This window comes from Hippopotamus amphibius, chromosome 3, assembly GCF_030028045.1.
Source record: "Hippopotamus amphibius kiboko isolate mHipAmp2 chromosome 3, mHipAmp2.hap2, whole genome shotgun sequence".
Lineage (NCBI taxonomy): Eukaryota > Metazoa > Chordata > Mammalia > Artiodactyla > Hippopotamidae > Hippopotamus > Hippopotamus amphibius.
In genome coordinates, this window is record NC_080188.1 from 56,920,862 (window position 1) to 56,944,432 (window position 23,571).

The 23,571-nt window shown below is 39.6% G+C and overlaps 2 pseudogenes; both read left to right on the top strand.

Annotated features, from left to right (window-relative positions):
- The first annotated feature begins 267 nt into the window (after nucleotides 1-267).
- On the top strand, nucleotides 268-1,728 carry LOC130849688 (52 kDa repressor of the inhibitor of the protein kinase-like; annotated as a pseudogene).
- A 14,045-nt stretch (nucleotides 1,729-15,773) lies between these two features.
- On the top strand, nucleotides 15,774-16,211 carry LOC130849552 (ubiquitin-conjugating enzyme E2 D3-like; annotated as a pseudogene).
- Nucleotides 16,212-23,571: the final 7,360 nt, after the last annotated feature.

Genomic DNA, 23,571 nt, shown 5'->3' on the forward strand with positions numbered 1-23,571 from the left:
ACGACTATGTGGATGTAACCGGAAGAGAAGTAGCCTTGAGAGGCCAAGCTTGGGCACCACCACGTTGTGTGCAGATCTGGACCAGAAGGGGCAGGCAGCAGTGGGTGAGGACCCACTGGCCTCGGTTGGATCAATTTATTAAAAAGGTCCCCACAGGGCCCTGACGAGCCAGCCAGCCTGCCTGGCTCCCCTTCCCAGCCCTGACGGGTTGGCAGGCTGCCCTGAGGCGGGGAGGAGAGGGCTGGGCCTGCTGGAGGGCAGACAACAATGCCAAACTTCTGTGTGGCCCCCAGCTGCACGGGAGAAGAGCATGCAGTCTGACCTGGCCTTCTTCAGGTTCCCGCAGGATCCGGCCAGGTGCCAGAAGTGGGTGGAGAATTGTAGGAGAGCAGACTTAGAAGATAAAACACCTGATCACCTAAATAAACATTGTCAATTGTGCCAAACACTTTGAGACTTCTATGATCTGTAGAACTAGTCCTTATAGGACAGTTTGAGATAATGCAATACCAACAATATTTGATCTTACCAGCCATTTGAATAATCCACATAGTAGACAGAGAAAACAAAAACGAATAGAAGAATCTTGAGTGAAGATGAAATCAGGATACTGAAACAGAAAAAAATGATGAAACTTCTGAACAGGAACCAAAACATAAGGAAATAAACAACAGCAATGCTCAGAACCCCAGTGCAGAAGAAGGGGTGAAGAGCAGGATGGAGACATTTTACCTTTAATCCTTGAAGAGAAGGAAAACAAAGAATACTTAAAAGCTTTATCTGAAATTTTGATTCTTATCGGAAAACAAAATATACCTCTGGATGGACATGAAGCTGATGAAATCCCAGAAGCTCTCTTTACTCCTGATCACTTTCAAGCACTGCTGAAGTGCCGGATCAATTCTGGTGAGGAGGTTCTGAGAAAGCGCTTTGAGACAACAGCAGTTAACACATCGTTCTGTTTAAAAACACAGCAGAAACAGGTGCTAGAGATCTGTTAGAGCTGCATTCGGGAAGAAACCCTCAGGGAGGTGAGAGACTCTCGCTTCTTTCCCATCATCACTGACGATGTGGTGGACATAGCAGGGGACGAGCACTGCCTGTGCTGGTGAGGTTTGTGGATGAAGCTCATAACCTAAGAGAGGAATCTGTGGGCTTCCTGCCTTAGGAAGCTGATGCAGAAATTTTGGCTGTGAAATTTCACACTACAATAACTGAGAAGTGCGGATTAAACACGGAGTACTGTCGTGGCCAGGCTTACATTGTGTCCAGTGGATGTTCTTCCAAAATGAAAGTTGTTGCTTCTAGACTTTTAGAGAAATATTCCCAAGCTATCGACACTCTGCTCTTCCTGTGCCTTAAATATGTGACTGGCAAAATCAGTGGCTGTTTTGGGAGTATGTGTCACATTCGGAACAACTGAGGAAGTTTGTTCTCTTTTCCATTGATCATCACAATTGCTTTTAGAGCTTGACAATGTCATTTCTGTCCTTTTTCAGGACAATGAAGAAAAGGGCAAAGAACTGAAGGAAATTTGCCATTCTCAATGGCTAGGCAAACGTGATGCCTTTGAAATCTTGGTGGGCCTCCTACAAGCACTTGTTCTGTTTAGATGGTATAAACGGTGACGCAAATGTTAGATGGAATAACTGTATAGCTGGCCGAGCATTTGTACTCTGTACTGTAGTAACAGATTTTGATTTCACTGTTACCATTGTTGTTCTTTAAAATGTTCTATCTTTCACAGGAGGCTTTCGGAAAAATCTTTGGGGCAAACCTGTGATGTCTTCTTTGCAGCCAGCAGCTTGACTGCAGTGCTGCATTCACTAAATGAAGTGATGGAAAATATCAAAGTTTATCATGAAGTTTGGTTTGAGGAAGCCACAAATTTGGCAACGAAACTTGATATTCAGATGAAACTCCCAGGGAAATTTCGCAGAGCTCAGCCCAGGAACCTGGAATCTCAGCTAACCTCTGAGAGTTCCTATAAAGAAACTCTAAGTGTTCCAACAGTGGAACAAATTATTCAGGAACTGAAAGATATATTCTCAGAACAGCACCTCAAAGCTCTTAAATGCTTATCTTTGGTACCCTCTGTCATGTGACAGCTCAAATTTAATACATCGGAGGAGCACCATGCTGACATGTACAGAAGTGACTTACCTAATCCTGACACGCACTCTGCTCAGCTGCATTGTTGGAGAATCAAGTAGAAACACAGAGGGAAAAATACAGAACTTCCACCCACTATTTATGAAGCCCTTCATCTGTCAGACATCAAGTTCTTTCCTAATGTTTATGCACCGCTGAAGGTCCTATGTATTCTTCCTGTGATGAAGGTTGAGAATGAATACTACGAAAATGGGCAAAAGTGTCACAAAGCATACCTGAGGAACACTCTGACAGACCAAAGGTCAAGTGACTTGGCTTTGCTTAACATAAATTTTGACATAAAACACGATTTGGTCCACTCCCTAGAGTCATGGAAATAAAAACAAAAATAAATAAGTGGGACCTAATGAAACACCAAAGCTTCTGCACAGCAAAGGAAACTATAAGCAAGACGAAAAGACAACCCTCAGAATGGGAGAAAATATTTGCAAACAGACAAAGGATTAACCTCCAAAATATATAAACAGTTCATCCAGCTCAATATCAAGAAAACAACCCAATCACAAAATGGGTGGAAGATCTAAATAGGCATTTCTCCAAAGAAGACGTACAGATGGCCAAGAGGCACATGAAAAGCTGCTCAACATCGCTAATTGCTAGAGAAATGCAAATCAAAACTACAATGAGGTATCACCTCATACCAGTTAGAATGGGCATCATCAGAAAATCTACAAACAGTAAATGCTGGAGAAGGTGTGGAGAAAAGGGAATGCTCTTGTGCTGTTGGTGGGAATGTAAATTGATACAGCCACTATGGAGATCAGTATGGAGGTTCCTTGCAAAACTAAAATTAGAGTTACCATATGACCCAGCAATCCCACTACTGGGCATATACCCAGAGAACACCATAATTCAAAAAGACACATGCTAATAAGCAACTGGAAAAAAAAAAAAAAAAAAAAGACACATGCACTCCAATGTTCATTGCAGCACTATTTACAATAGCCAGGACATTGAAGCAACCTAAATGTCCATCAATGGATGAATGGATAAAAAAGATGTGGTACATATATACAGTGGAATATTACTCAGCTGTAAAAAGCAACGAAACTGGGACATTTGTAGAGACATGGATGGACCTAGAGACTGTCATACAGAGTGAAGTGAGTCAGAAAGAGAAAAACAAATATCGTATATTAACACATATATGCGGAATATAGAAAAATGGTACAGATCAACCTGTTTGCAAGGCAGAAATAGAGACACAAATGTAGAGAACAAACATATGGACACCAAGCAGGGAAAGCGGGGGGGGGGTTGGGGGGGATGAATTGGGAGATTGGCATTACCATATATACATTACTAATAAGAAAAATAAAATACCAAATTGTACACTCTAAATATATGCAGTTTATTGTATGTTAACTGTATCTCAATAAAAGTTCTTAAAAAAAAAAGATTTGGATTTAATGGTGGATACATATATAAACTCTATACAAGTCAGAGCTTCCTACAGATAATTCAGAAACCACTGAAAATACCTAGGAGACTTTAAAAATAGGCTTTCTCTTATATTTGATATTTGAAAAAAAATCTATAAGAAATTTGAAAATATCTTACAGAAAAGTTGTAAGGTGTATGTAGGCCACTTAATCACTGAAGATCTTTACCCGTAGGCCTCTCGTTGAATACATTAGTCATTGATAGTCTGCCTGTTAAATGGCCCATTTGAACTCCCATGCTTTGGAGACCTTACTGTTCTTCCATAAGACAGCATTGAAAGTACCATGTTACACTTCTGTGGCATCTCTGCTAATGGCACTTTGGAATTATTTCAGTTAAGTCATTTTAGACATAACATCACTGTGGATCCAATTGTCAGGTATTGAGTTATCAGTTCTTTGAAGAAATCAATTTTAAAGAGATGCGGGAGGAAGGAATACATTTTATAAAACGTTACAATGAAGCTCATGACTGAACTTTGAATAGTAGCAGTTTTAAGTATGCTGTTAAAAATCTATGAGGGACAGTTAAGAAAATTATCAGACTGTAAGAGAACATGTAAGCTTGCCAAACAAGGATTTCAGTGTAGACTTTGTCTGTATCAAATGAAGTTAAAGGCACAAGTTATAGTTATAGTTTGAACGGAAGAGCCTGCCATTGTTGTTCCACACCTGGTTGTTGCTGTGTACATTCCTTTATCAAGTCTACATCTTCAGAAGCTTTTTGGCAGGTGTCAATATATGTTGAACACTTCTGTTTCATAGTCAAGACAGGATCAGAGGCCATGGATACTGACCACTGATTTGTCTATTTTCTTCAGTCTTTTTCCATGACTGTATCTACTGCCTCATCCTGATTTACAAGCAAAACCTAGAAAACCTACAAAAATAAATGTTTTGTGGTTTATCTAGGAATAATACAGAAAATATTGCTGTTATTTTTGGTGAAGAAAACAAATTTTGTATAGTTTACTCCAACCTAAACAAAATGTGATTTTTTTTTTTAAAAAAAAGGTCCCAACAAAACAAGAGCAGCTGAAACCAGGGCCTACCAGTGGAATGGTCAGGCTTTTCCTAGTTTCTCTCCATCTGGGGCTGAAAAGGAGGCTCCTTCGGAAGAGTAAGCCCACTAGAGTTCTTAGTCAACTTGTAAATGAATTTTTAAATAGGGGACCCTAAACTTATTGACTTGTAGAGATTCAAGTGATTAACTAGAAAATTTTAAAAGCCAAATTTATACCCCAAGCTACTGAGGTGAATCATGAGATCCCATTTAATCCTCATATCCAGAGTAAGAGGTAAGTACTATCATTCCCCATTTCACAGATAAGGAAACAAAGGCCTAGTGAAGCCCATGTGATTTATCCAAGGTTATTAAGGAAGTAAGTTGTATCCCTGGGATATTAAATCCCAGTCTAATTCTCAGTCTGTCCTCATTTCCCTGGAGCACACTGAGGTGGAAACAATGAAAGCAGTTGGTAGCATGACCATGCTGAAAAGACTGGCAACCCTTAGACATAGTTCAGGGATAAAACACCACTATTTGGCATAAAGATAGAGAAAGAAACCAACCAATCCCTAATCTCTAAATTTATATCATATGCTCACAAGCTTAAAATGTACCTGAATATGTTCAACATATATGCACCTTGAGATCCAATTTTACAAAGCACAGGAAATGCTTCATGTATTTCTATTCCCTGCAGATAGAATTAGAAGTTAAAGATATTCTTCATGAAAACAAACTGAAAACCCTGGCTTCTTCAGATTGAGAATGTAAATGAAGAAGGGAAAGTGCCGAAAAGAAAGGTGATTAAACATGGCTAAGGAATTGTTTGCCAAACTCTGAAAATTAGCACAACAGGAAACTTCTAGAAGCTTGAAGAACATAAAAAATCCTATAGATTCCACCTCCTACACTGTTGATGGGAATGTAAACTGGTGCAGGTACTATGGAAAATAACATGGAGGTTGCTCAAAAAACTAAAAATAGAGTTACCGTATGATTCAGCAATCCCACTCCTGGGCATATATCTGGACAAAACTATAATTAAAAAAGATACAGGCACCCCTATGTTCACAGCAGTACTATTTACAATAGCCAAGACATGGAAATAACCTAAGGGTCCACTGACAGGTGAATGGATAAAGAAGATGTGGTACATATATACAATGAAATATTACTCAGCTGTAAAAAATAATGAAATAATGCCACTTGCAGTAACATGGATGGCCCTAGAGACTATCATACTAAGTAAAGTCAGTCAGAAAGAGAAAGACAAATACCATATGGTATCACTTAAATGTGGAATCTAAAATATGACACAAGTGAACTTACCTACGAAACAGAAATATAGATCAATGGAACAGGACAGAAAGTCCAGAGATAAATCCACACACCTATGGCCATCTAATCTATGACAAAGGAGGCAAGAATATACAATGGAGAAAAGGCATTCTCTTCAGTAAGTGGTGCTGAGAAAACTGGACAACTACATGTAAAAGAATGAAATTAGAACACTCCCTAACACCATACACAAAATAAACTCAAAATAGATTAAAGATCTAAATGTAAGGCTGGATACTGTAAAACTCTTAGAAGAAAACATAGGCAGAACACTGACATAAAACACAGCAAGATCTTTTTTGACCCACTGCCTAGAGTAATGAAAATAAAAACAAAAATAAATAAATGGGACCTAGTTAAACCTAAAAGCTTTTGCACAGCAAAGGAAACCATAAACAAAACAAGAAGACAACCCTCAGAATGGGAGAAAATATTTGCAAACAAAGCAACTCACAAGGGATTAATCTCCAAAATATACAAACAGCTCACGCAGCTCAATATCAAAAAAACAAACAACCCAATCAAAAAAATGGGCAGAAGACCTAAATAAACATTTCTCCAAAGAAGACACACAGATGGCCAGCAAAAACATGAAAAGATGCTTAACATCACTAATTATTAGAAAAATCCAAATCAAAACTACAATAAGGTATCACCTCACACTGGTCAGAATGGCCATCATCAAAAATTCTACAAACAATAAATGCTGGCAGGAAGAAAGATGGCAGCGAAGTAGAAGGACGTGGAATGCATCCCTCTCCACAGATGCATTAGGAATACACCAAAAGACGCAATAATTCCCACAGAGAACCAGCTGAACACCACCAAATGACCTCGGACACCAGAAAGGACTGCAAAGATCCTGACATAACCAGTAGGGAGACATTTGCGACTGTTCAAAGAGGGTGAAGCAGCTGAGCTGTGGCAGACGGGAGGGAGTGAGAAACACACGGAGGGTCCGCACCACAGCTCAGCGTGCCCAGACTGAGATGTCGATTCACAGCTGAACAGGGGGTCTGGGAGTGGGAGCGTGGGAACCGGAGAGCTGGCTCAGGTGAGAAACATTGTTGGCGGTGGGGAGAGGGACCAAGGGGACAGGAGGGAAGAGGTCCGCAGAGAGGAATGTCTACCGCAGAGAGCCGCGAGAACATAGTGGCAGCTGGATACTGCTGATTCACAAGCCGTGGGGAGGAGCCGCGGGCGTAGCCTCTCTCTTGGCGCCTGCAACGGACAGAGGAAGGGCCCCTGTGGGCCAAGCTAATGCACTCAGGGATAACAAAGGCCCCTGGGCAAGGCTGGCTTAGAGTGCCTGCAGCCAAGAGCCAAAAGCCCGCAGAGTGGCCCAGCTCTGGAGACATTCTGTTTACACCTGAGCCACTGGCGTCCCTCTGCAACAGGCACCACCATGCCTGACTGAACCACTGTGTCCCAGACAGGGCGCCACTGCTCACTCACTCCCAGGGAAAGGAACCACTATTGTACCCTCTCTCTCCCCACACACCAATGCTTACAGACGAACAATAAAGGAAGCTCTGCTGGTCGCAGAAGAATACAAAAAACCCAAGGCAGGTAGAAGGACACTTATAGCTGAGACCCCAAGGAAACAGAAATATTAGTATTGATTCTATTGAACTGGTCCATTCTGGGTCAGTTCCAGTTTTGTTTTTGTTTTTTTTTTTTATTAATTACAAACTTAGTCCTAAGGGATCTACAAGCTTTACAATATATATTTTTATTCTATTTTTATTTTTAACCATTTTTATATATTTCTATTCCTAGCTAAGTCTTTTATAGTGCTGACTGTATCTCTCCTACCTTCTTTTCATCTCTATGTTTTATACATTTCTCTTTCTTTCTTTTTATTTTCATATTTCCAGTCATACTACGCTCTTCTGTTGCCCTGTCTTCTATCCTTTTTTAGTTTACTTTATCTTAATATACTCACAAGCAATATTATCAGTCTGCTCTGTCTCCTTGCTTTATTCTCCAGATGACACACTGCTTTGGTATTTATTATTAGGTTTTTGTCTTTATCTTAGTTCTAAATGTAATTGTCTGATTTCATTCTGAGAATCTTCAGTCTGTCTGGTGGTACTCTAGCTCTTTATTATATTTCATCCCAGCTTTCAGTATCTCCCTGGATTTGTGTTTGTGTGTGTGTGGTGTTATTTGTTTGTTTGTTTGTTTGTTTTCGCTTTTGTTTCTGTTTTGTTCTGTTTTGGTTTTGAATTTCTGTTGGTTTTCTCTTTGAATGTCTGAGAGCATACTGGGGGTCTTCTGTCAGGTCTTTCTAGTGCCTTATGTTCTATTGGATTCAGTATTTGTGTGTCTCATACATGTATGTGTTTCCTTGACTTAGTATTTGTTTGACTCAACACTCTGCCATTAGTCTGGGGCTTGGACAGTCTTCTTTAAACCCCTTTATTGCCGGGACAAGCAACCTCTGAAGTTTGTACTACCATGAGAAAACAAAGAAACACCCTGCAGGCAAAGGAGCAGGAAAAAAACCCACAAGACCAAATAAATGAAGAGGAAACAGGAAAAATGCCTGAAAAAGAATTCAGAGTAATGATAGTAAAAATGATACAAAATCTCGATAACTAAACACAGAAAATACAAGAAACAGTTAATGAGGACTCAGAAGAACTAAAGAACAAACAAACAGCAATGGACAACAAAATAACTGAAATTAAAAATACTCTAGGCTTCCTGGGTGGCGCAGTGGTTGAGAGTCCTCCTGCCAATGCAGGGGACACGGGTTTGATCCCTCCTTCAGGAAGGAAGAACCCACATGACGTGGAGCAGCTAAGCCCGTGGGCCACAGTTATTGGGCCTGCACTTTAGAGCCCGTGAGTCACAACTAATGGGCCCATGTGCTGCAGCTACTGAAGCCCACGTGCCTGGAGCCCGTGCTCTGCAACGGGAGAGGCCACGGCAATGAGGAGCCTGCGCACCACAATGAAGAGTAGCCCCCACTCACCGCAACTAAAAGGAAAGCCCGTGCATAGCAAAATAAATAAATAAATAAGACCCAACACAGGCAATAAAATAAATAAATAAATTTATTAAAAAAAAAAAAAAACTCTAGCCCACCCGGCCCAACCCACCATCAGTCCCTCCCATCAGGAAGCACCCACAAGCCTGCGAGACAGCTTCCTCCACAAGAGGGCAGACAGCAGAATCAAGCAGTATCAGCAGTATTTCATCTTGTGGAACTGAAAACCACAGGCACAGAAAGACAGAGAAAATGAAAAGGCAAAAGACTTTATACCAGATGAAGGGACAAGATAAAACACCAGAAAAACAACTAAATGAAGAGGAGATAAGCACCCTTCCAGAAAAAGAATTCAGAATAATGATACTGAAGATGATCCAGGACTTTGAAAAGAGACTGGATGCAAAGATCGAAAAGTTGCAAGAAAAGTTTAACAAAGACCTAGAAGAATTAAAGAACAAACAAACAGAGATATGCAACACAATAACAGAAATGAACAATACACTAGAAGGAACTGAACCCATAACAGATTAACTGAGGCAGAAGAATGGATAAGTGACCTGGAAGACAGAATGTTGATCATCACTGATGCGGAAAAGAATAAAGAAAAAAGAATGAAAAGAACTGAAGACAGCCTAAGAGACCTCTGGGACAATGTTAAACGCACCAACATTCACATTATAGGGGTCCCAGAAGAAGAAGAGAGAGAAAGGACCTGAGAAAATACTGGAAGAGATTATAGTTGAAAACTTCCCTAACATGGGAAAGGAAATAGCTACCCAAGTCCAGGAAGCGCAGAGAGTCCCAGGCAGGATAAACCCAAGGAGACACATGCCAAGATACATAGCAGTCACATTCACAAAAATTAAAGACAGAGAAAAGTTATTAAAAGCAACAGGGGAAAAATGACAAATAACATACACGGGAACTCCCATCAGGTTAACAGCTGATTTCTCAGCAGAAACTCTGCAAGCCAGAAGGGACTGCCATGATATATTTCAAGTGATGGAAGGGAAGAACCTACAACCAAGAATACTCTACCCAGCAAGGATCTCATTCAGATTCGATGGAGAAATCAAAAGCTTTACAGACAAGCAACAGCTAAGAGAATTCAGCACAACCAAACCAGCCCTACAATAAATGCTAAAGGAACTTCTCTAAGCAGAAACATAAGAGAAGAAAAGGACCTACAAAAACAAACCCAAAACAATTAAGAAAATGGTAATAGGAAAATACATATCAATAATTACCTTGAATGTAAATGGACTAAATGCACCAACCAAAAGACACAGACTGGCTGAATGGATACAAAAACAAGAACCATATATATGCTGCCTACAAGAGACTCACTTCAGACCTAAGGACACATACAGACTGAAAGTGAGGGGATGGAAAAAGACATTCAATGCAAATAGAAATCAAAAGAAAGCTGGAGTAGCGATACTCATATCAGATAAAATAGACTTTAAAATAAAAAATGTTGCAAGAGACAAGAAAGGACACTACATAATGGTCAAGGGATCAATCCAAGAAGAGGAGATAACAATTATAAATATATACGCACCCAATATAGGAGCACCTCAATACATAAGGCAAACACTAACAACTATAAAAGAGGAAATTGACAGTAACACAATAATAGTGGGGGACTTTAACACCCCACTTACACCAGATCATCCAGACAAAAAATTAATAAGGAAACATAAGCTTTAAATGACACTATAAATCAGCTGGATTTAATAGATAGCTATAGGACATTACATCCAAAAACAGCAGATTACACATTCTTCTCAAGTGCACATGGAACATTCTCCAGGATAGATCACATTTTGGGTCATAAATCAAGCCTTGGTAAATTCAAGAAAATTGAAATTGTATCAAGCATCTTTTCTGACCACAATGCTATGAGATTAGAAATCAATTACAGAAAAAAAAATGTGAAAAACACAAACACATGGAGGCTAAACAATACACTACTAAATAACCAACAGATCACTGAAGAAATCAAAGAGGAAATCAAAAAATACCTAGAGACAAATGACAATGAAAACACAATGATACAAAACCTATGGGATGCAGCAAAGGCAGTTCTAAGAGGGAAGTTTACAGTAATACAATCCTACCTCAAGAAACAAGAAAAATCCCAAATAAACAATCTAACCTTAAACCTAAAGAAACTAGAGAAAGAAGAGCAAACAACACCCAAAGTTAGTAGACAAAGAGAAATCATAAAGATCAGAGCAGAAATAAATGAAATAGAAACAAAGAAAACAATAGCAAAAATCAATAAAACTAAAAGCTGGTTCTTTGAGAAGATAAATAAAATTGATAAACCTCTAGCAAGACTCATCAAGCAAAAGAGGGACAGGAATCAAATCAATAAAATTAGAAATGAAACAGGAGAAGTTACAACAGATATTGCAGAAATAAAAAGCACCATAAGAGATTACTACAAGCAACTATATGCCAATAAAATGGAAAACCTGCATGAAATGGACAGATTCTTAGAAAGGTATAATCTTCCAAGACTGAATCAGGAAGAAATAGAAAATATGAACAGACCACTCACAAGTAATGAAATTGAAACTGTGATTAAAAATCTCTCAACAAACAAAAGTCCAGGACCAGATGGATTCACAGGTGAATTTTATCAAACATTTAGAGAAGAGGTAACACCCATCCTTCTCAAACTCTTCCAAGACATTGCAGAGGAAGGAACACTCCCAAACTCATCTTATGAGGCCACCATCACCCTGATACCAAAACCAGGCAAAAATGTCACAAAAAAAGAAAATTACAGACCAATATCACTGATGAACATAGATGCAAAAATCCTCAACAAAATACTAGCCAACAGAATCCAATAACACATTAAAAAATCATACACCATGATCAAGTGGGGTTTATCCCTGGGATGCAAGGATTCTTCAATATACACAGATCAATCAACGTAATACATCATATCAACAAATTGAAGGATAAAAACCATATGATCATCTCAATAGATGCAGAAAAAGCTTTTGACAAAGTTCAACATCCATTTATGATAAAAACTATCCAGAAAATGGGCATAGGAGGAAATTACCTCAACATAATAAAAGCCATACATGAGAAACCCAAAGCCAACATCATTCTAAATGGGGAAAAATTAAAAGAATTCCCTCTAAGAACAGGAACAAGACAAGGGTGTCCACTCTCACCATTATTATTCAACATAGTTTTGGAAGTTGTAGCCACAGCAGTCAGAGAAGAAAATGAAATAAAAGGAATACAAATTGGAAAAGAAGTAAAATTGTCACTCTTTGCAGATGACATGATATTATACCTAGAAAACCCTAAAGACTCTACCAGAAAACTGCTAGCACTAATTGATGAATTTAGTAAAGTAGCAGGATACAAAATTAATGCACAGAAATCTCTTGCATTCCTATACACTAACAATGAAAGAGCAGAAAGAGAAATGAAGGAAACTCTCCCATTTACCATTGCAACAAAAAGAATAAAATACCTAGGAATAAATGTGCCTAATGAGGCAAAAGATCTGTATGCAGAAAACTTTAAGACACTGATGAAAGAAATCAAAGACAATACAAACAGATAGAGGGACATACCTTGTTCTTGGATTGGAAGAAGCAACGTAGTGAAAATGACTGTACTACCCAAAGCAATTTACAGATTCAACACAATCCCTATCAAATTACCAATGGCATTTTTCACAGAACTAGAACAAGAAATCTTACAATTTGTATGGAAACACTAAAGACCCTGATTAGGCAAAGCAATCTTGAGAAGGAAAGACAGAGTTGGTGGAATTAGGCTTCCTGACTTCAAACTATATTATAAGGCCACAGTGATCAAGACAGTATGGTACTGGCACAAAAACAGAAAGGAAGATCAATGGAACAGAATAGAGAACACAGAGGTAAGCCCAAACACATATGGGCACCTTATCTTTGACAAAGGAGCCAAGAATATACAATGGAAAAAAGACAGCCTCTTCAATAAGTGGTGCTGGGAAAATTGGACAGCAACATGTAAAAGAATGAAATTAGAACACTTCCTAACACCATACACAAAAATAAACTCCAAATGGATTAAAGACCTACATGTAAGGCCAGACACTATCAAACTCCTAGAGGAAAACATAGGCAGAACACTCTATGACATACATCAAAGCAAGATTCTTTTTGACCCACCTCCTAGAATCATGGAAATAAAATCAAGAATAAACAAATGGGACCTAATGAAACTTAAAAGCTTTTGCACAGTGAAAGAAACCATAAACAAGACTAAAAGGCAACCCTCAGAATGGGAGAAAATACTTGCCAATGAAGCAACGGACAAAGGATTAATCTCCAAAATATATAAGCAGCTCATGCAGCTTAATACCAAAACAGCAAATAACCCAATCCACAAATGGGCGGAAGACCTAAATAGACATTTCTCCAAAGAAGACATACAGATGGCCAACAAACCCATGAAAAGATGCTCAACATCACTAATCATCAGAGAAATGCAAGTTAAAGTCACAATGAGGTATCACCTCACACCAATCAGAATGGCCATCATCAAAACATCTAGAAACAACAAATGTTGGAGAGGGTGTGGAGGAAAGGGAACTCTCCTGCACTGTTGGTGGGAATGTAAGTTGGTACAGCCACTATGAAAAACAGTTTGGAGGTTCCTTAAAAAACTAAAAATAGAACTACCATATGATCCAGTAATCCCACTCCTGGGCATATACCCAGAGAAAACCATAATCCAAAAAGAAACATGTACCATAATGTTCATTGCAGCACTATTTACAATAGCCAGGACATGGAAGCAACCTCAATGCCCATCAACAAATGAACGGATAAAGAAGATGTGGCATTTATATACAATGGAATATTATTCAGCTATAAAAAGGAATGAAATTGAGCTATATGTAATGAGGTGGATAGACCCAGAGTCTGTCATACAGAGTGAAGTAAGCCAGAAAAAGAAAAACAAATATTGTATGCTAACTCATATATACAGAATCTAAAAAAAAAAAAAAAAAAATGGTACTGATGAACCCAGTGACAAGACAAGAATAAGGATGCAGATGCAGAGAATGGACTGGAGGACACGAGGGTGGGGGGGTGGGGGGCGAAGCTGAAGCTGAGACGAAGTGAGAGAGTAGCATAGACATACATATACTACCAACTGTAAAATAGATAGCTAGTGGGAAGTTGCTGTATACCAAAGGGAGATCAACTCGATGATGGATGATGCCTTAGAGGGCTGGGATGGGGAGGGTTGGGGGGAGTCACGGGAGGGAGTGAATATGGGAATATATGTATAAATACAGCTGACTGACTTTGGTGTACCTCAAACACTGGTACAAGAATGTAAAGCAATTATATTCCAATAAAGAGCCTAAAAAAATAAAATAAAATAAAATTACTTCAAATTAAAAAAAAAAATATATATATATATACATTCTGTTATATACATATAACTGAATCACTTTGCTGTACACCAGAAACCAACACAACATTTAAATCAACTATATTTTAATAAAATCAATTTTGGGGACTTCCCTGGTGGCCCAGTGGTTAAGCCTCCATGCTTCCACTGCAGGGGGTGTGGGTTTCATCCCTGGTTGGGGAACTAAGAACCCACATGCCACGTGCAGTGCAGCCAAAAAATAAAATAAAAGCTTTTTAAAATCCTATAAGGGGACTGCCCTGGTGGTGCAGTGGTTAAGAATCTGCCTGCCAATGTAGCAGACATGGGTCTGAGCCCTGGTCCAGGAACATCCCACATGCCACAGAACAACTAAGCCCGTGCACCTCAACTACTGAGCCTGCTCTCTACAGCCCATAAGCCAAAACTACTGAGCCCGAGTGCCACAACTACTGAAGCCTGCGTGCCTAGAGCCTGTGCTCCACAATAAGAGAAGCCACTGCAATGAGAAGTCTACGCACCACAATGAAGAGTAGCCCCAACTCGCCACAACTAGAGAAAGCCCGCTCGCAGCAATGAAGACCCAATGCAACCAAAAATAAATAAATAAATACATTTATTTTTAAAAAAATAAAATAAAATCCTATAGGGAGTTCCCTGGTAGCCTAGTGGCTAGGATTCCAGGCCCTGGTTCAATCCCTGGTTGGGGAATTGAGATTCCCAGAAGCCGCGGTGCGGCACCACTAAAGAAAAAAAGGAAGAAAGAAAGGAAGGAAGGAAGGAAGAAAGGACAGACAGACAGGAAGACAGACAGACTACAGGCTCCAAAAGAGTTTAGGTAAACTCATGAGAGCTAGATCCAAAACAAAAGAAAATTATTTATTTAATCCAAATTATTTGTTTAATCCATAATTAAAATAAATTGTTGGTAAGGAAATAGACTGTTGCATGACACATGATAAAAAGCCTAATTCTATGTTTTAAAAAGATCAAACCTCGAGAAGTCCCTGGCAGTCCAGTGGTTCAGATTCTGTACTCTCACTGTCAAGGGCCCGGGTTCAATCCCTGGTTCGGGAACTAAGATCCTACAAGCCACTGGATGCAGCCAAAACAAAAACAAAAAAACCAAACCTTAAAAATAAAAATACTATCACCTCGTGTCATGTGCGTGAGCACCGTAGGACCAGGGATGCACCAGCTGTCGGGTGGGCGGGGAAGAGGCCGAGGCCACAGCTTGAGGGAGGCCCCAGCCCTTCTGCACCTGTGTCTGGTTGAGCCTGTGTGAGATGAAGAGACAACCTTCCCAGCAGCCCAGATAATCAAGAGCTTGGGCTGGGCCTTGGAGCACACATAGAGATAATGAGGAGCCAGACGGAAAGCACAGACTATGGCACTGAAACGAATTAATAAGGAACTTAGTGATTTGGCCCATGACCCTCCAGCACAATGTTCTGCAGGTCCAGTTGAGGATGATATGTTTCATTGGCAAGTCACAATTATGGGACCTAATGATAGCCCATATCAAGCAGTATCTTCTTTTTGACAATTCATTTTCCTACAGACTACCCCTTCAAACCACCTACGCTTGCATTTACCATAAGAATTTATCATCCAAATATCAACAGGAATGGCTGCATTTGTCTCAATATTCTAAGATCACGGTGGTCACCTGCTTAACTGTTTCTAAAGTTCTTTTATCCATTTGTTCACTGCTGTGTGATCCAAACCCAGATGACCCCCTAGTGCCAGAGATTGCACGGATCTATAAGACAGAGATAAGTACAACAGAATATCTCAGGAAAGGACTCAGAAGTATGCCATGTGATGCTGCCTTCAGGTCAGAATAATCCACATTATAGGTGAAATAAACTTTTTTTTAATTTATTTATTGGCTGTGTTGGGTCTTCATTACTGAGTGCGGGCTTTCTCTAGTTGCGGCAAGCGGGGGCTACTCTTCGTTGCAGTGCACAGGCTTCTCAGGGCGGTGGCTTCTCTTATTGTGGAGCACCGGCTCTAGGCTTGCGGGCTTCAGTAGTTGTAGCTCACGGGCTCTAGAGCACAGGCTCAGTAGTTGTGGTGCACGGGCTTAGTTGCTCTGCAGCATGTGGGATCTTCCCAGACCAGGGATCGAACCCGTGTCCCCTGCATTGGCAGGCAGATTCTTAACCACTGTGCCACCAGGGAAGTCCATGGAATAAACTTTAAATTACTATTCCTTTTTTGATTTTCTTATCCGGCTGCTCCCCTATCAGACCTTGTCTTTTTAAATTTTATTTTTTGTTTCCCTCCCTCCATTCATTCACATGATCATCTGAGAAGACTTGAGTTCTTCCAGCTTTGGACCAGAACTGCTTTTAGAAACTGTAAAGTAGTTACAAGAGAACAGTGGCCAAGATTCAGAATTTTTTTTTTAAATGGGGCATGTGTATTACATGGCCAAAGTCTTCACTCTTAACCTGTTATGAGTCTAAAACCATTCCTCACAGCTCTCACATGCTGAAGAATCACCTGGGGGGGGGGGGGCGGAGATGGGTGCTGAGTTGTCACATCAAAGGAAGCGGCATTATTCTAGCAGCATCCATTCTTGTTTAAGCCTTCCCCTTTTAAAGAGTTGAAGTTACATGATATACTTTATGCTCATAACTGATGTGGCTGGAAAACTGGTATTGAATTGGTAGCATTACAGAACAGAAAGTGTGATGTATTTTATGCATGTCAATAAAGGAATGACCTGTGCTTGTCCTACAGAGAATGGAAACTGGAAGTCAAACACCCTTTGTATTCCAAAATGGGGCCTCAAACATCTTATAATTTTCATTTAGATTGTTAGGAGGCTTGAAGCTATTAGTTGATCTATCTTCCAATAATATACTATTTAACATAGCTCTGAATAAATGATGCGAGTTGTCAGTGGATGAGAGATCAACTAATACCTCTTTAGTAACCGATTTATTTTTCTTCAATAAAGTTGTGCAAAACAATGAAAAAAAAATACTATCACCTCACAGGAAAAAAGAACCCAATACTTGAACAGAAAATTCACAAAACAGTTAACAAGCATAGTAATCAACATCACTAATAGTTTTTTAAGTACATTAAGATAACACATCCTTATTTCCTATAAATAGGAACAGCACAATTTTAAGGTGAATATCCCTTATTAGTAAATAAGAATTGAGTGAAAGAGTCAATCTCATATGCTGCAGGTAGAAGTGACAATTCACACAACCTTTCTGGAAAGAGTCTGCCAATATGCATTCATAGCCTTGTCACTACAAGTCTAAGAAACTATCATAATAAGTAAGCTGCAATACTTGCAAAAATTTATTATTATTATAAATGCTCCTGTTTATAACAGCACTGTTATTTATAAATACATTCTTATTTATAATAGCATTATTATTTATAAAAGCAGAAAACTGGGAACAACTTAAATGCCCAAATTGAGTCTATGTTTAAGTAAATTACAGTACCATGAGATATGATGGAGTTCTTTGAAATGTAAACATTTTAACAGTGAGAAATGGTTACGTTAGAAGGTTAAGCAAAAGAAATCAAGATCAAATGGCATAGAGAGAATGCTCCCAGCCATGTTAAAATAGCACACAGACACCAAATCTAAAGGCTCTAAACTCTTCATAGTGATTGCTTCTATATGTAGGACTACGGATGATTTTTTTTGTCTTCTTTATATTTTTTGTACTATCTGACATCTTTAAAATGGCTATAAATTACTATTTTTATAATCAAGGAAAGGAGAACTGAAGAAAAAGGAGTAAAGATAGAGTAAGTTGTGGTTATTTCAAGCAGCTCCCTAGAAGTTGGTAACAACCTGACGACTCCATGAGGAACCAGGCTGTTGAGATGACTCAACCATTGTCTTTGTTCATAGGTTTTTATAAGAAAGCCTAACAAATACCAAAGCTTCCTGGTAAGAGATACCTGCAGAAAATGGAATGCATGAGTGTGGGAAGGACTGACGGGCCGAGTAGGACCTAGAGAAGGGTGGTAATGAGCTCGCAAAAGTGTTAGCCCTAAACAGCACCTGCTCCACCTTCAGGATAAAATAACCAGGAGGGAAAATGAAGCAGCTCATCAACAAAACCAACTGGAAAGACCTGTTTACCTTGCACTGGCGTCTTGCTATTTATAACAGTACTCATGGTCCTCTTCCCAAGAACGTTTCGGGCCTCAGCTCATCAGATCAGATAGTTAAGATTACAGCCATAAATTCTCATGTTGTCTAAATCCTAGACTTATGAGAAGAACATCCACAAATTATAACAAGTGTGATCAATGGGGTTTGTCAGCCATGAAAGCAAATGACTGATTCTGGTTTTCTATGATAATGACACTAACAACTACCATTTATTGAGTTCTTCCTAAAAATGCCAGGCCCTGTGATAGGTCCCTTACCTACGAAGGGTAACAGAATCTGCCACCCCAAAATATGCCACTTTGGCATAAGGATTATTTTGAGCAGAAGGCAATTAAGAAGAAGCAGATACGAGAAGAGTTCCTTACCCGCCCCCATTTGCCTAAAAGCAGGACATAAAATTGGAAAAGCGTCTCCTCTCCCCTCTCTACCAGGAGGGACGGCCGTTAATCACTGAAGACAACTCTAGACCCTTACCAGCCCAGAGGAGCCTACCTAACAAAACTCAGCTACCATTGGTTTCCCCATATATTTGCCTTCTCGCCCCTAGAAACTCAGTCATTTTCCTTTGTCTTGTCACATCTGTAAAACTGTATTGTTCTTTTAAGATGATATACAAGGTGACGTTCTAACCACCTCTTTGAGTCACTCTTTTCTGAGTGCTCCCACGTGCATGTGCGACACATATGTTAATACACTTGTTTTTCTCTTTTTAATCTGTCTTTAGTCTAATTTACAAGGTCCCAGCTGAAGAACCCAATACGGCGAGAGAAAAAGATTTTTTTCTCCCCTATACATATTTAATCCTTCCAACAACCCTGTCGTGCAGGTACCATCATTACCCTCATTTACCTGTGAATGCTGAGAGGCTTATAGAGGTTAAACAACCTGCCACGGGCCAAGCTAGTAAATGACAAGGCAAGATGATGGGAATCGACTCCAGGGTCCAAACTGTATATGAAAAATAAATAAAATAATAAAAGTTCATGACTTTCCCTTGTATAAAATATTATTCTTGCTACTCAAACTAAATATTATATCCTGGTCACTATTATTCACCTTCATAAACCCTTAACTCATGTGCCTTATCAGGTGCTGAATATGGTGCACAGTAAACACGTGTTAACTGACATTATGAAAGAGTAATATCCATGCTGAAAAGGTAATATGGTAATTTACATGTCTGAATAACTCTTTTATTTTTAAGTAATTACCTGACTCAAACATTCATGATCTTAAGCACAAAGGGTATTTCCCAGCACTCACTGTAGGTTATAAGCTACTTTATAGTAGCCTCCCTAAAAAATTACATAAACAAAGTAGATCCTTGACCTCAATAATCAATCAAACACGGGTGGCACCAGGGAAGGCAGACATTTTAGTCATGATGAAAGTGGCCATTTATCCCTTCCTTATAGACTTTCAACAGAGGTTAAACCCTAAAGCTATGGCTATTTTTTCTCTACCCTCAATTGCTAGTCCAGGAGGTCACGTACCTAGTACAGCAGCCAAAATTAATCAAAATAAAGAGTGCTGCTGAGCTCAAGAACTTCATAGGAAAACCAGGGATCAATCTCAAGCATCTGGTACAAATTTCTAGGTTTTTGATCTGACCATTTCTAGCTACTATGCCTGGGACATTTAAGTGCCCAATAAATATCAGCTATTGTGTTATTATTAGCTACCATTATTAACATCTGTTACATCTAACTCAGAAAGACAACAATGTCAGTATCAAAAATAATAAAGAAATTCTTCTTTGCTCCTGCCTCCAATTTTCTGATTTGCTTTTCAAAGACTTTTGATAGTAAAAATTTAGTAATTTCTTTCAAATACTAAAGAGTCATGCAATTTCATGATGAAAGGAGACCACCATTACGATGAAACAACCCTCCTCTTCTCTTGAAGGAAATAAAGTTAGCTACTTCCACTATGCATGCAAAGTAATCTTGATATGGTTAAACTGCAGTGCTCAAGTTCTGACAGTCACTCTCACGGGAACGCCCAAGGTTTGATGCAACAGAGCTCCCGGGGAAGGAGGTGCGCACGTAATGAAGCCCAGGAAATGTTTGGTCATATTCAATTCAGGTTATTCTTTTCTTAGCTGCTCTACATAGGTGCAGAGAGCAAGAAACGAAGTTCCAACATGAAATATGCATTTGGTGAGCAACCTCTAAAACAACGAGAGAGAGAGTTTGTTTTTCGGCACTTGGAGGAAATTGATTTGATGTAGGGAAAATGGCACCTACAACTGCAGTGCATGAGGGGGGTTACAGCTACATTCCAATACTGTGAAAGCATCAAAGTGAAAAACAGTCTTTAGAGTTGAGGTCGATGATTTGAAGAGAAAGAGCGGGACTGAAACTAAAAGGAGCACATGAATGGAGGGTAGCAGCCTATTAGCAGAAAATTCCAAAATAAACTGAGATGCCTGGTACACTGGCAACTTCTTCCTTCTCTAGGGATCAATTAAGATCAATAGGTTATGCCCATAATTATAAATAAAGTAAGCCAAGGTCACTAGGTTCTTTTCATAGGTTATATCTGTTCTGAGGGACAATGAAAACATCTCTAAGCCTCCCTGTCAATGCCTCTATTGTCTTGGTTTCTACCTCTTTAACTTCCAAATGAAGCAAAAGAAAATTGTAATTGGATTTCACCTTGGCCTCCATAATGGTGGATTGGTGGCTCAGTGAAGACTGGAGAGATTCAGCAACTCCTCTGCTATCTGCCCCCAAATATCAAGGAAGGAATGACAGCTTTGTGACTCAAGACAATCTATATTCAAGAATAAAAATGGTCTTGTATGCAACTATCCTGTTCTCTCATCCAGACTAAAGACAAGGACTGTGTATCACCCTGAAATCCTGGACTTGGAGCTGATGCAGTAGCTGGATATGATTTTGAGGAATAAGTGAGTGGCTTTATACATGGAAAGAAGGATGTGAATGAATGTGAGTAGTCAGAAAGGTACTGGAGACATCTACTCACTGCTGCCCAGCATTCATTCTCCTCCTGCCATGGTAAAATAGCGTGGCCTTTCTTTGGGGGAAAAACCCCACCTCGTGATTCTCAGCCATACAGTTTGACCCAAGCTTCTGTTTCAGCAGTGTATCCCAAGTAGCTTAAACCAATCAGCTAAATCAAGGTTTCAGCCTTGGAACTATTGACATTTGGGACTCTATGTTGTAAGGGGGATGTCCTGTGTATTGTAGAATATTTAGCAGCATCGCTGAACTCTACGTACCCACTAGATGCCTTTATGATACTCTACGGTTAAGATAACCAAAAATATCTGGAGGCACTGCCAAATGTCCCCTAAGGGGGGGAGGGAGGAGGAAAAAAAAATCACCCCTCATAGGGAACCACTGAGCTAAACTCACCCCTCATTTTACTAGTCAGGGTTCTTGATTTCAAAAAATTAATAATAGGTATACCTTATTTAGTACTTATTATACATGAGAAATTACTCAAATAATCCTCAACAGCTCCATGAAATAGTGTACTAGTCAGGGTAAAGACGAGATTTATATAACAAAGATATCCCAAAATGCAATGGCTTAGAAAACAAAGACATTTCTCTCATATTCAATGGTCTTGATGTGAGCACAGGTTGGTGGAATTCTACAGTCATTTAAGGACCCAAGCCCCTTTCGTTTTGTTGTCTATTTGGTCTACATTATCATTGTCTAAACAGCCAAAACTGGATGACTACCACATCAGGGTTCAACCCACCAAGAAAGGGAAAAGGTAATGGAGGAAGTATACACAATGCCTTTCAAGGTTCAGATTTGGAAGTGGTACACGTTACTGTCACACATTCCATTGGCAAGAACTTAGCTGCATCCCTATACTTAATTATAAGTCAACCAGCAAATACAGCCTACTGCACAGTCATGTGCTCAGCTACAACACAACTATGAACTGAATGTCTGTGCCCCCAAAATTCATTTTGAGGCCTGAATCCCCACTGCAATAGTATTTGGATGTAGGCCTTTGGGAGGTATTTAGGTCATGATGGTAGAGCCTTCATGAATAGGATTAGTGCCCTTATGAGACACAGGAGAGATGATTTCTTTCTCTGTCATGTGAGGACAGAGCAAAAGGTGACCATCTGTAAATCAGGAATTGGGCACTCACTAAGAATCAGACAATGCTGGCACCCTGATCTTGGACTTCTAGTCTCCAGAACTGTGAGAAATAAACGTTTGTTGTTTAAGCCCCTTAGTCTTTGATATTCTGTTATAGCAGCTTGAACTGACTTAAAAAAATACCATAGCTTTGAAAGAAGGGGAAATAATTTTGGTAGAAAACTAGCAGTCTCTACATATTACCATGTTACAAATGAGGAAAGCAAGGTACAGAGCTAAATTAACTTGCCCAATACCATATGGCTGGCAAGTGGGACTGGAACACAAGCAGCTAATTCCAGAGCCCATGATTGTAAACACTATATCACTGCTTTTCAAATCTCTGAATGATAACCTAAAATAAGAAAAGCATTTTACTTAGCAACTTAGCACACGTGTGTATCTGTACATGTTCACACGTGTGTATGTTTCATGAAACAATCCCTACCCTTACCACAGTCAATGAATACTAGTATTTCTATTCTATTCTATGCTATTTCATTTTTTTAAATATTGGTCACACCCACTAAATTGATCTCATAGCCCTCCAATGTATTGTAATTAACAGCATGAAAACAGTGCGCTACACTCAATTCTAGCCAGAGAACTGGAATTTGTTGGAAGGCTACTGGAGAGCTCACAGTATTAACTGTATGATAAGAAGGCTAGGACTTCCCTGGTGGCGCAGTAGTTAAGAATCTACCTGCCAATGCAGGGGACATGGGTTTGAGCCCCAGTCCAGGAAGATCCCACATGCTTCAGAGCAACTAAGCCCGTGAGCCACACCTACTGAGCCTGCGTTCCGCAACTACTGAAGCCCGCACGCCTAGAGTTTTCTCCACAACAAGAGAAGCCACTGCAATGAGAAGCCTGAGCACCTCAGTGAAGAGTAGCCCCTG